At 50.3% G+C, this 12,054-nt stretch overlaps 1 protein-coding gene across 1 annotated transcript in view; it reads right to left on the bottom strand.

Moving 5' to 3' along the window:
* The window catches only part of ARHGAP39 (Rho GTPase activating protein 39), a 174,886-nt gene that overhangs the window by 162,609 nt on the left and 223 nt on the right, over positions 1–12,054 (bottom strand). The gene's annotated exons all lie outside the window — the stretch shown is intronic.

The raw sequence follows: 12,054 nt of genomic DNA, 5'->3' as shown, positions 1-12,054 counted from the left end.
ATTGGCGCAGGAGGTTGCCAATAGAGCAATGCAAGACCTTCACCCCAGCGGAACCTGCTAAGGAACCAGCAAGGAGAGCTTCTCATCCACACAGGGCCCAGCCTGCATCAGGAAGCCCCACAGAGGTCCAGCACCTCACCGCTGCACCAGAGCTGGAGCTTCATCAGTCATAGAATCATAGAATGGTTTAGGTGGGAAGGGACCTTAAAGACCATCCAGTCCAACCCCCCTGCCACGGGCAGGGACACCTCCCACCAGCCCAGGTTGCTCAGAGATCCCCGTCCAACCTGGCCTTGAACACCTCCAGGGATGAAGCTTCCACAGCTTCCCTGGGCAACTTGTTCCAGTGCCATCAACGCAGCTCGGAGCACAAGGAGAGCAACCGTCTGCCCACAGCCTTCTCCAGAAACAGACCTTTGGTGGTCACTGCTCAGTCAGTCCCAATGCATACCTCTGGATGGAGATCCTTCTGAGGACATCCTGCTAAATTGTGGCCTTTTCATACTTAAAAGGGGCTTCTAAGAAAGATGGGGACAGACTTTAATAGCACCTGTAGTGATAGCACAAGGAGGACTAGATGCAAGGTTGATGTTTCTTATGCTGAGGGTGGTGAGCCCCTGGCGCAGGTTGCCCAGAGAAGCTGTGGCTGCCGCATCCCTGGAGGTGTTCAAGGCCCGGTTGGACGGGGGTCTAAGAACTTGTTCTAGTTGAAGATGCCTCTGTCCATGGCAGCAGGTTGGACTAGACAGTCTTTTAATGTTTCGTCCCACACAAACCATTCAGTGATTCTAAATGTCAAGTCCCAATGCATAACTCTGGATGGAGATCCTTCTAAATGGCAAGTCCTGCGTCGTGCGAGGAAGCAAAGAAGCACCGTCCTGCTCTCCCCAAATCCAGGCAGAGGAAAAAAAAAAAAAAAAGCTCTAAAAATGACACTAATAATCTAAAAAGGACACTAATTCTGGAGGTAGACTGGCATACAGAGATATGCCTGCTCTTATGTCCCAGAGCAGGTCCTAGGTAGAGGGCTAAAAGATGAAGGGAAGGTTTCTTAGGAACCAGAGACGTAGAGGAAGCATCGCCTTTCAAATAAGCATGGAGATATATTGCCATAAAGAAGAAAGGCAAAAAAACCCAGTGGCGATGTTGCAAAGGGGATGGGTTTCAAATCACTCAGACCTCAGTCTCCTTCCTGGGAGTGCTGATGGATGAGAAGCTTGACGTGAGCCGGCAACATGCGATCGCAGCCCAGAAGGCCAACTGTATCTTGGGCTGCATCAGAAGCGTGGCCAGCAGGTCGAGGGAGGGAATTCGGCCCCCCTACTCTGCTCTGGTGAGACCCCACCTGGAGTACTGCATCCAGCTCTGGAGCCCCCAACATAGGAGAGACATGAACCTGTTGGAGCGGGGCCAGAGGAGGGCCACAAGGATGATCAGAGGGCTGGAGCACCTCTCCTGTGAGGAGAGGCTGAGAGTTGGGGTTGTTCAGCCTGGAGAAGAGAAGGCTCTGGGGACACCTTATAGCAGCTTTCCAGTCCCTAGAGGGGCTCCAGGAGAGCTGGGGAAGGACTTTTTACAAGGGCATGTAGTGATAGGACAAGGGGGAATGGCTTCAAACTGGAGGAAAGGAGAATTAGATTAGATATTAGATTTCTTTTAATATTAGATATTAGATTTTTGACTGTGAGGGTGGTGAGGTACTGGAACAAGTTGCCCAGAGTAGTTGTGGAAGCTCCATCCGTGGAGGTGTTCAAGACCAGGTGGGACGGGGCTTGGAGCAACCTGGGCTGGTGGGAGGTGTCCCTGCCCATGGCAGAGGAGTTGCAACTCGATGATCTTCCAGGTCGCTTCCAACCTAAACCATTCTATGATTCTATGTTTCCTACCTTGGAAAGGAAAACTGCACTAAAAAGAAAGCTCACCATGGGAATGAGTCCTTCAGGTGCCAGCACTGCGGATGTCCTTGAGACAGCCACCAGAAGGTGGCTACTATAACTTAAGCAACCTCTTGTTCTTCCCCTTCCCTTTTTGTGATACCCACAACATTCCAGGCTACCAGGGACCATGGGGACCCAACCTGCCCCCTCCTCTGCACAGCCACCAGATTTAATTCTGGCGAGGGCCTAAAGATGATCTCAATTCCAGAAAAAACCAACCCACCCCAAATAGCAGAGGTCACGCTTCGTCAAGCGGATGCAAAGCAGGGAATCACAGTCCAGCAGTCCCCACGAACCACCCCCCCTCCCCCCGTGCTCATTTCCCCCAAATCCCACTGCTTTTCTGGGAAGTGGATGAAAACCACACGCCTCGCCAAGAGCCCACCAATCTGCTCAGAGACGCGTGCAAGCAAATCCCTCAACTCCTCGGCTCCAAACAGCCATTTTTCTGCTTGGTGGTTTTCTTATTTTTTTCTAATTTTTCCCAAATGTTCCTGACCACATTAAATGTTGCCAAAGTAAGAGGTGTTTGTGTTTTTGTTATTCTGATTTTTTTTTTTTTTTTGTAAAGCCTCAGCCACCGCAAAGCACCAGGCACGTGGAGAATGCTCCACAGGATTTCTCCTTTGAGGGGACGTGGATTCACAGATGCACACGTTAGATTAAAGGGAGCAAAGAAGCTTATGAAGCAGAATCAACAGCATCCAGAAAGCCAACTTCAGGTCGGCAACAGGATTCAGAAAGTACTTAAGAGACAGCTTAATTACTAATAAAACCGATGATACATCCATATATCCTCCAAAGCCTTGCGTGTGCGCTCAGTGCGCTGCTTGGCCAGCTTGAGACGCGTTCCTCAACCTGACTAATTTAACAGATGGTTTGTTTTTTTTTTTTTTTTTCGTGTCCAAAAACCAACCCAGCATACCAAAAGGAAGCAAGACAGGCTCGTCAAGAAGTAGCATAGAATCATAGAGTCATAGAATGATTTAGGTTGGAAGGGACCTGGAAGATCATCAAGTTCCAACCCCCCTGCCATGGGCAGAGACATCTCCCGCCAGCCCAGGTTGCTCAGAGATCCCCATCTGACCTGGTCTTGAACACCTCCAGGGATGGGGCAGCCACAGCTTCTCCAGGCCAGTGCCTCACCACCTTCAAAGTGAAAAATTTCTTCCTCATATCTAATCTAAGTTTACCTTCTTCCAGTTTGAAGTTATTCCCCCTCGTCCTATCACTACATGCCTTTTTACAAAGTCCTTCCCCAGCTCTCCTGCAGCCCCTTTAGGTGCTGGAAGGCTGCAATAAGGTCTCCCCGGAGCCTTCTCTTCTCCCCACCCCCAACTCTCTCAGCCTGTCCTCACAGCAGAGATGCTCCAGCCCTCTGATCATCTTTGTGGCCTCCTCTGGACATGCTCCAGCAGGTCCATGTCTTTCCTATGTCAGGGGCTCCAGAGCCGGACGCTGTACTCCAGGTGGGGTCTCATTTTCCCTTTTGAGTCCACGTGTATCTCTGCATCTCAGCACACTGTCAGGGAAATTCTTTCCTGTGAGGGTGGAAAGGTTGCCCAAAGCTTCTCAAGTTGCCCAGAGAAGCTGTGGCTGCCCCATCCCTGGAGGTATTCAAGGCCAGGTTGGATGGGGCTCTGAGCAACCTGGTATGGTGGAAGATGTCCCTGCCCATGGCAGCAGGTTGGACTGCATGGTCTTTAAAGGTCCCTTCCAACTCAAACTATTCCATGATTGTATGATTTAGACTTCAAGGAGTGACTATTTGTCTAAACACCCCAGATGGGCTGTGGGTTGACTCTAGCAACCAAAATTTCACCGTTGTTTACGCACACCCTGTTGTCCGTCCCTCTCTTCTGAAGCTTCCACATTGCAGTCAATAAGCGATTGCACTTTTCCATCTACCTCAATGATCTCTCCCAACAGCGTGCGGAGTGCTCTCAGGCCTGTAAGAAGTGCTACAGAAAGATCAATAAAAATCATAATACTATAGCTTCAATTCTCAGAGTAAGTAACGTTTCTGGACGGTAAAAAGCTTGGGTTTCCAAACACGTTGCCCGTGGAAGTCATTTACATTCAAGCAGAGCGCAGAGCAGAGAGGGAAGATCAATAAAAATGCAACGAGGCAGACAGAGAAATGTCATCACCTCGGGAAGAGGCAGCCCAGAAACCGCGTGCATCTGACAAGAGCACAAATGGACCAGGCACGTGCGTTTTCTGTAGGGGCTAGCTTCAATTCTGAGATGTTTCTGTACTTCAAGGTGGTAAAGAGGAAGGAGACTGCATGGTCAAAACCAGTCACGGCCCAGAGAGCTGATATTCAAGACTCCGGTATAATTTTACTGCATAACTTTTGACACCTTGAGGTCTATTCTCTTCCCATCTGTAGAACGGGAACAGCATTGGGGTTGTTCAGCCTGGAGAAGAAAAGGGTCCGGGGAGACCTTCGAGCCCCTTTCCAGTGCCTAAGGGGGCTCCAGGAAAGCTGGGGGGGGAGCTCTTGATCAGGGAGGGGAACAAGGGGGAACGGTTTGACACTGACAGAGGGGAGATTTGAATCAGATATTAGGATGAAATGTTTTACACTGAGGGTGGTGAGGCACTGGCGCAGGTTGCCCAGAGAAGCTGTGGCTGCCCCATCCCTGGAGGTGTTCAAGGCCAGGTTGGACGGGGCTGGGAGCAACCTGGGCTGGTGGAAGGTATCCCTGCCCAGGGCAAGGGGTGGGACTAGATGATCATCAAGGTCCCTTCCAACCTAAACCATTCAGTGATTCCATGTACACAGATGCAGAATATGCCCATCCTACAGCGAGGTCAGAAATTTTAACTTTCGGTATGCAACACTGCATTTTTATTGAATGTTTCTGAGGTTTTTACTCAAATTTACAACCCCCGGTCCCTATGCAGTGCACTACAAGAAAAGAGCAGCCTGCAAGTCACCCTTAGGTCAGGTATCGACTGATCCAAGGCTGGCTAAGTCACTGGTGGCCATGACACTGGCCAGCCCCCAGGCATAATTCCTCTATGCCACATTCAAGCCCAGATATTGCTAATCCCCCCCCCCCCCTCCTTACACCCCTCCCTCCCTTCCGGCAAGGCTTTTCCTCACAGACAATCTGTGTTTTAAAAAGTCGGCACTAACGAGCAAACTCTAACATTAACCCGAAGTCAGAAAAGCTCTGCTCCACACCAGAAACATAACTTCCAATCAATGTTCAATCCAGGAGCAAAACCTTCTAGATCACGCTGTCTGTAAAATACAATAAGCAAAGCCTTCTCCCTCTGACAGTCTATTTCAGGCCTCATTTGCTGCAAGTTTTATGAGACGTTAATCAACAATCAAAAATTTCCACATCTTTCACTGCAGGAACAGCGGTCTCTGCTCCCCGAATTACACCACTGGGTTACTACACGTCACAGTTAATGAGTCCTCTCCGCCCGTATCCATCTTCTTCTCATTTATTGTTTAAAAATACTTTAACAATTTGAAAACAATTTTTTTTTTTCCCCCCATTTGGGTGCACAGAGATGAGGATATCCAGTTGCCCTCCAACCAGCTGGGTCAGTCCTGAAAAATCGGAGCCATGTATTTAAATCTCGAAAAACTGGGCATCCATCAGGCCTGCCTCTCGCAGGGCTGTTTGTGAGGTCGCTTTAAAGGGCAGGAGCAGCCCCAGCAGCAAAAGGAGGAAAATAAATACAATCCCCAGATCTATTAAGGCCAAAGAAACAGCGAGGGATGAAGAATTTGAGAAACGAGGCACCTCCCATTGTAACAGCACAATGCGGTGCTTTCACTGCTAGCCAGGAGCTGGTAAACGGAGAAAACCAGCTTTGGGGGTTCCTGCGAGCAATTTAAGGAGCGACGACTAATTCCAAGGGCACGGTGCTGTCTAGAGAGCGCTCCACTTCTTCCCTTCAGCACCTGGAGTACATTTCTCCCTCGCTCGCTTCTTGGCAACTGGAATTAAAAATAGCCAGCCTGGATTAGTTGCAAAGAGGAAAAAAAAAAAAAAAAAAAAAAAAGAAAGAAAGTGTGACAGCAGAAATGTTTATTTTTGCAAAGAGTCAGAGGAGGAAGAGGAAAGGTGTAGGTTCAATGCGTTATCTAGAGCATGTAAGGAAATAATCACTGAAGCAAAAATGCAGGAGGGAGAGCATGGCTGCTGAAGACAGGAAGAAGAAATTATTTTTTAAAAGGTACTGGAGGGAAGAGGTCATCGTAACACTTGTAGTGATCTTAATCAGCAGCCAAAATGAAGTTCTCGCTGATATTTATTATCTGGGGTAAACACGTCCAAACAAGCATGCCGTAAAACCACTGCTGTACGGTGAGAGCGGCTACGGTCAAGCCTAAAAATCCTCCACCTGATGATTTACGATCCATCCCTCGGAGCCAGTCCCCTCCACGGCTCTGCCACACCGTCAGGGAAGTTGCAGCCTTACCAGATTCTACATCATTTTTACTCCTGGAATCAGCCCAGTCCCTATAGACTTCTTGGTTGTATTTAGTGGTTTCGTTTCAGTTTGTGGCTTTTTGTTTAGAGGTCGTTGGGTAAGGATTTTGTTTGTTTATTTGTTTTTTAAATCATGTATATTCACAAGTTACTAGAGATAACCTTCATCTTTCAGAAGAGGAACAACACACCACAAGTCTTTGGTCTTAATATGATTGCCAGAATGTTTTGAGGACTTGAGCCTTGCCCGAACCGGTCTTAAACCAAAGATACCTACTCATGAGACATGATGTCTGCTATCTAGATTATAGTTTACCTAGAAACTTACCCAGAAAAACTTGCCCTGGATCTTCAGCTTCACCCACGTAACTGCAGATTGAGCAATCAGAGCAGATTAACCCAGGAGAGATAATGGTCAGGTCAGTTGACCTGAAGAAGGAGAAGCCACAGCAGGACGCTGCTGGAACGGGGATTTAGGAAGCTGCTCCTATCTAAAGCAATTACTTTGGGGGGGGGGAGGGAGAGGAAGTTGTCTACACCAACACGCTGCAGGTTTCTGCAGCTCAAGACTTCAACCCCACAAACATTTCCCAGATGACAACTCCCACATGGTGGCAGGAGGTGATGGCGCGCAGCTTAAGGACTTGATCAAGACCAAAATATTGGCCAAGACCTTCAAATCCAGCTACAGAACTGTGGATTCACCCAATTCTCTGGGATAGCTCCTCACAAAGCTTTGAACAAGCACAAAGTTGAGACTAATCCTTCCCTGGAGCTCTACCTGAGGACATCAGGCTTGTCTTTAGAGACGACCTACATGATGCAAGGGGCCTCCTCCACCTTCCTATCGAAGAAGGGTCACACTGGTCCATGCAACACATTTTCTGATGCTTTCTCCAATCCAAGCTGAAATATTTCAGCAAACAAGACTCCATCGTTTCTCTAGGAAGAAAGGTTTCACAGCAAAGTTCAGTCTGTCAGGAAGGACCCAACACACAGCCCGGACATCCTTTTTTCCTCCCTGGAGGTGTTCAAGGCCAGGTTGGACAAGGCTTTGAGCAACCTGGTCTAGTGGAAGGTATCCCTGCCCATGGCAGGGGGGTTGGAACCGGATGATCTTCCGGGTCCCTTCCAACCCAAACCATTCTGTGAGTCTATGATCTTGTCAGGCCCGGCTTAAGGATTTTGGAAACTCGGAGTCATAATTGAAAGACGGGTTGTAGATATCACAACCACAGGCAATAAGGCAGCTTTCAACCCTTGAAAGCCACAACTCTAAAGATAGTGAAGCACAGTAAGGCTGCTGGGATTGTCCCAGATTTCACCAGGTTTTTTTTTTTTTTTTAATATTAAAGAGGTGGAGGAGCAGCTCTGTAAACAAGCAAGCAAAACAAACACGCACCAGACCTACGATCAGCGGCACTGCGCTCCCGAGTGGCTCTGCCCTCACGCAGGGCTCTTTGACAACACACACCCAGGAGGTCCGATGTCAAACTGATCACGCACGCGCAGATGTTATTTTCCTATTTTTCAGAAGCCAGGCATTCCATAAAATACTTCTAAAAATTATTTTGGACGGGATCTGGAATTCAACCACATTCTTTAAAACGGCTGGAAACCCTACAACTAGTTGATGGGTTGGAGAAGCTTTCTCAACCATCAGGTCTAGGCCCTATAGTCCTGCCTCAAGATGATGCCATCTTACCACTCATACAGTTATAACCCATAATCACAGGTCCAAAACACCCAATATAGGTTAGGAAGAACAAGGCAGGAGGAAAATACCTTTAAATCAGAATAAAAAGCCGGCCTTGCCATCCACACAAACCGTATCATCTCACTGCTCTTATGTTGCCAGATAATGTTAGCGTATATAAACATATCTTCATTGATCTTCGTTAAGCTGGTCAAGAGTGCGCCCAGCATCACTGCCGAACTTAACAGCTGCAGCAGCTGTCTCAGACAAACCACAAAACCCACTTTGTGGTTGCAGTCAGGGTAGAAAGTGGCTCCTGTCCCAACAGGACAGCAGCAGCAAAAGAAAAATTCCTCAAAACCAAAATAAAACCCCACGCACCCACCGGCCACACGCTGACCGGCACGGCTATCGGAAAAATCCCCTGTGAAATGCAACGTCAGTGAGGATTTGGACAACCTTCAACAGTCCAGATTTCAACAGTCTCTCTCTCCTCTTACAGTTGGACTCGACAGCCTTTTCCCAACCTAAACGATTCTAAGATTCTCCGACCCCTCCTCGCTCCCACCACCCCAACGCAACATCCCAGCAGCAAGTCCCACGGCACCCAACGGCGGGACCCTCCCAGCAAAGACGCAGCCGGTACCCGATTTCACCAAATTTATCCTCCTGCATCTATTCACCCACCTTTTATTCAGCTGCAAGCTACGAAGCTCTGGGCTCTTGGCCAACTGGCTGCATCTCCTCTCTCTCTCTCTTGCTCGCTCCCTCGGAGCTGCAGGTTACAGGAGACTATGGCATTTCTGCTTCTCTTATTAGGATAGTTAATGACCTAATTTAAGCCACGTAGAGTATACCCAGGAATTACAGTCACAGGCTCCTCAAATGAAGTTAACAATAAATCACAGAAATTCAGCTGCGAGCACTTCTCAGGCACCTTTATATCAGCAATATTAATTTTACCAGGAGGACAGCAAGTTCGCTCCCTCCCCTCTTTTTAAGCCACTGACGAATCTTGATGTCTTGTGAGCAGCCTCCTTTGAAGGGCTCCTTTGAACCCATCTCCAGCTCCTTTGGAAGAGAGCTACACGAAGACATCTGGCTCGCAGACAGGCTAGACCTTGGTTTGTCTTGATCTGCAGCAGGAAGAATATAGCAACCATAGATTTCGGTGGGAAATACCCCATCAGCGGTTCCTTTCGCATCAGAGCAAAGACTTCACTGGAGATAGAGGGCCTCAACATACGCCTTTCTTCCCAAAGGAAGAGCACTTGAAGTTATCTCTCCCAAGGGTATTAGCATAACTCAAGTCGTTGGGATTAACGTTAAAGAAACATTTAGACTTAAAAGCCATCCCAGGTAGGCTCAGTGATTCAAACTTCAGCACAGAGTTGGATTAAATCATATTTTAGGCTGGGAAGATAGCTCCTGATCAGCTGAGCGTATGTAAAAAAAAAAAAAACCCACGGGAGATGTCTGTGATGGGTAACACCGCGAAACGTCTTGAAGCCCTCCCTCTTGCACCCTTCCTAAGTGATGGGGAAGAAATATATAGCTTCTCCCTTCTAAAAAAAAAAAAAAAAAAAAAAAAAAAAAAAAAAAAGGTGTACGGAACAATACTCAGTAAGGGAACTACAAGAGGAATTTATCAGGCAACGTAAGATCACATCTCGCAAGCACAAGCCAAGATCTCGCATCCACAAGCGCCAAACACCGAGTACTGTCAGTCTCCCCCCTCCCAAAATCAGCAGCGAGACAGTTTGCAGCAGCCAGATGATGGAATCGCGAGGGTGTTGGTTCCCCCTAGCACCAAAGAAACCAGCTCTCAACGTCGCTGCAAACGGAGGCAACAGATTTTGCAGCAAGGTGCAATCACGCTGTTTTTAACGATCATGTGGTATATTAACATTCCACCGCAGCTACCGCCTGGGCAGACGCTTCATGGAGGAGGAGAACATCCAACCATCCATGGATGGCAGCGGCAACGGCACGGCCACCGACGCGAAGCACAGCATCACAGCTCGCTTACGACCGGTCCAGCTACACCCAGCCAGAATCACACCCCTGTCCAAGCCACCTGCTGCTTGCAGGTCCCCGAGAGCTCACATCAAGCTCCCCAATTTCATTAATTTTCTTTTAAAAATATTCCCCCCTACCACCACCACCTTAAACCCACCCAGCTGCATGTGCCAGGTGAGGTGCTGGAGCACAGCAGCTGCGGGTTTATCTGTAGAGGTCACCCAAGGGTTGATTAAACTGCTATCGCCACGGAAGGATGGGGGAGAAAAAAAAAAAAAAATTAAATAAATAAAAAAATCCCATCCTGCAGTTTTTGCAGCCGGAGAATGCAGGTCTGGGGAAGCAGCAGAGCAGCGCAGAGAGGAAAAAAAAAAAAAAAAAAAAAACCAACAACCAACCCCCAAAAAAAACCCAACCCACCCAACCAGCAGTTCACCATCCACCGCACATGTGAAATAAATAAACCCCATTCTGGCACAAACACCCCAACTCAGCCATTTCTCCCCACTCCCAGACCAGTGCAGTCCCCCCAGTCGGTGCCCGCACCCCTTCCCCAGCACATCCCTGCATCCACACCCACTCCCACGACACCCTGTGTGTGTCCCCCACTGCTCCACGCACCCCCCCTGTGCTCTGCCACACCTTACACCTCCCTAAAAATACCTCCCCTGGCTGCATCCCATGGGGTGGGAGCCATCCCAATCCATAACCCCCCCCCGGCACAGCATCCACAGGGAGCAGGGGGGGACCCAGCCCCTCCGTAACCCCCCCTCCACGGGGAGCAGAGGGTATCCAGTCCCTCTATAGGGAGCGGGGGGGAGGATCCATCCCCTCTGTAACCCCCCCCACGGGGAGAAGGGGGGCAATCCAGTCCCTCCATGAGGGTGGGGATCCAGCCCCTCCGTAACCCCCCCCAAGGGGAGCAGGGGGGGAATCCAGCCCCTCCGTAACCCCCCCCAAGGGGAGCAGGGGGGGAATCCAGCCCCTCCGTAACCCCCCCCAAGGGGAGCAGGGGGGGAATCCAGCCCCTCCGTAACCCCCCCCAAGGGGAGCAGGGGGGGGAATCCAGCCCCTCCGTAACCCCCCCCCCCAAGGGGAGCAGGGGGGGGAATCCAGCCCCTCCGTAACCCCCCCCCCAAGGGGAGCAGGGGGGGGAATCCAGCCCCTCCGTAACCCCCCCCCCAAGGGGAGCAGGGGGGGGAATCCAGCCCCATCACAAGGAGCAAGGGGGGGATCCATCCTCTCCATACCCCCAACCCCCCCACAGGGAGCAAGGGGGGGGATCCAGCTCCCCCATAACCCCCCCCACGGGGAGCAATGGAGAGGGATCCAGCCCCTCTGTAAGGATCAGGGGGATCCAGCCCCCTCCTCTTTACCAATGCCCCCCCAGAAATCAGGGTGGGGTTGGGATCCATCCCACCCCCTCCCATCTCCTTACTGAAACCACTGGGAACCAGGAGGGTGCATCCAGCCCCCCTCCCCCCCCTCCATGCACCAAAAACGTGTGAGGGGGGGGAAATTCACCCCCGCCCAGAGCACAGGGTGAGGTTAGGATCCAAACCTACCCCATGCAGAGCAGGTAGGTTCACCCCTCCCGCCCCCCCCCAAATCACGATGGTGCAGAGACACCACCTCCTTAATTAAGCATTTGTGTCGTGTCCCCCCCCCCATAATGCAAGAGAGGGGGGGGGGGGGGGGGGGAACATCCCTTCCCCAAAGAAGGGCACAAATTGATACCCCCCTCAAGGTGAGGGGGGGCAAACACCACTCAGGGACACCCCAAAGAGGTGGGGGCACCCCCATAACACCTATATAGATATATGGCGGTAGGGGAGGGGGGAGTGGGAAAAACACCCTCCCCGGGGTAATAAATGGGGCCCAAACCCCCCTCAGCACCCCCGGGAGGGGTGGGGGCTAAGGCCCCCCCCGGGAGCGCTGAGGG

Source organism: Vanellus vanellus (genome assembly GCF_965231255.1).
Source record: "Vanellus vanellus genome assembly, chromosome: 2".
Taxonomy (NCBI): domain Eukaryota; kingdom Metazoa; phylum Chordata; class Aves; order Charadriiformes; family Charadriidae; genus Vanellus; species Vanellus vanellus.
The sequence above is the reverse complement of the archived record's forward strand: the minus strand, read 5'-3'. Positions and strand labels throughout refer to the sequence as shown.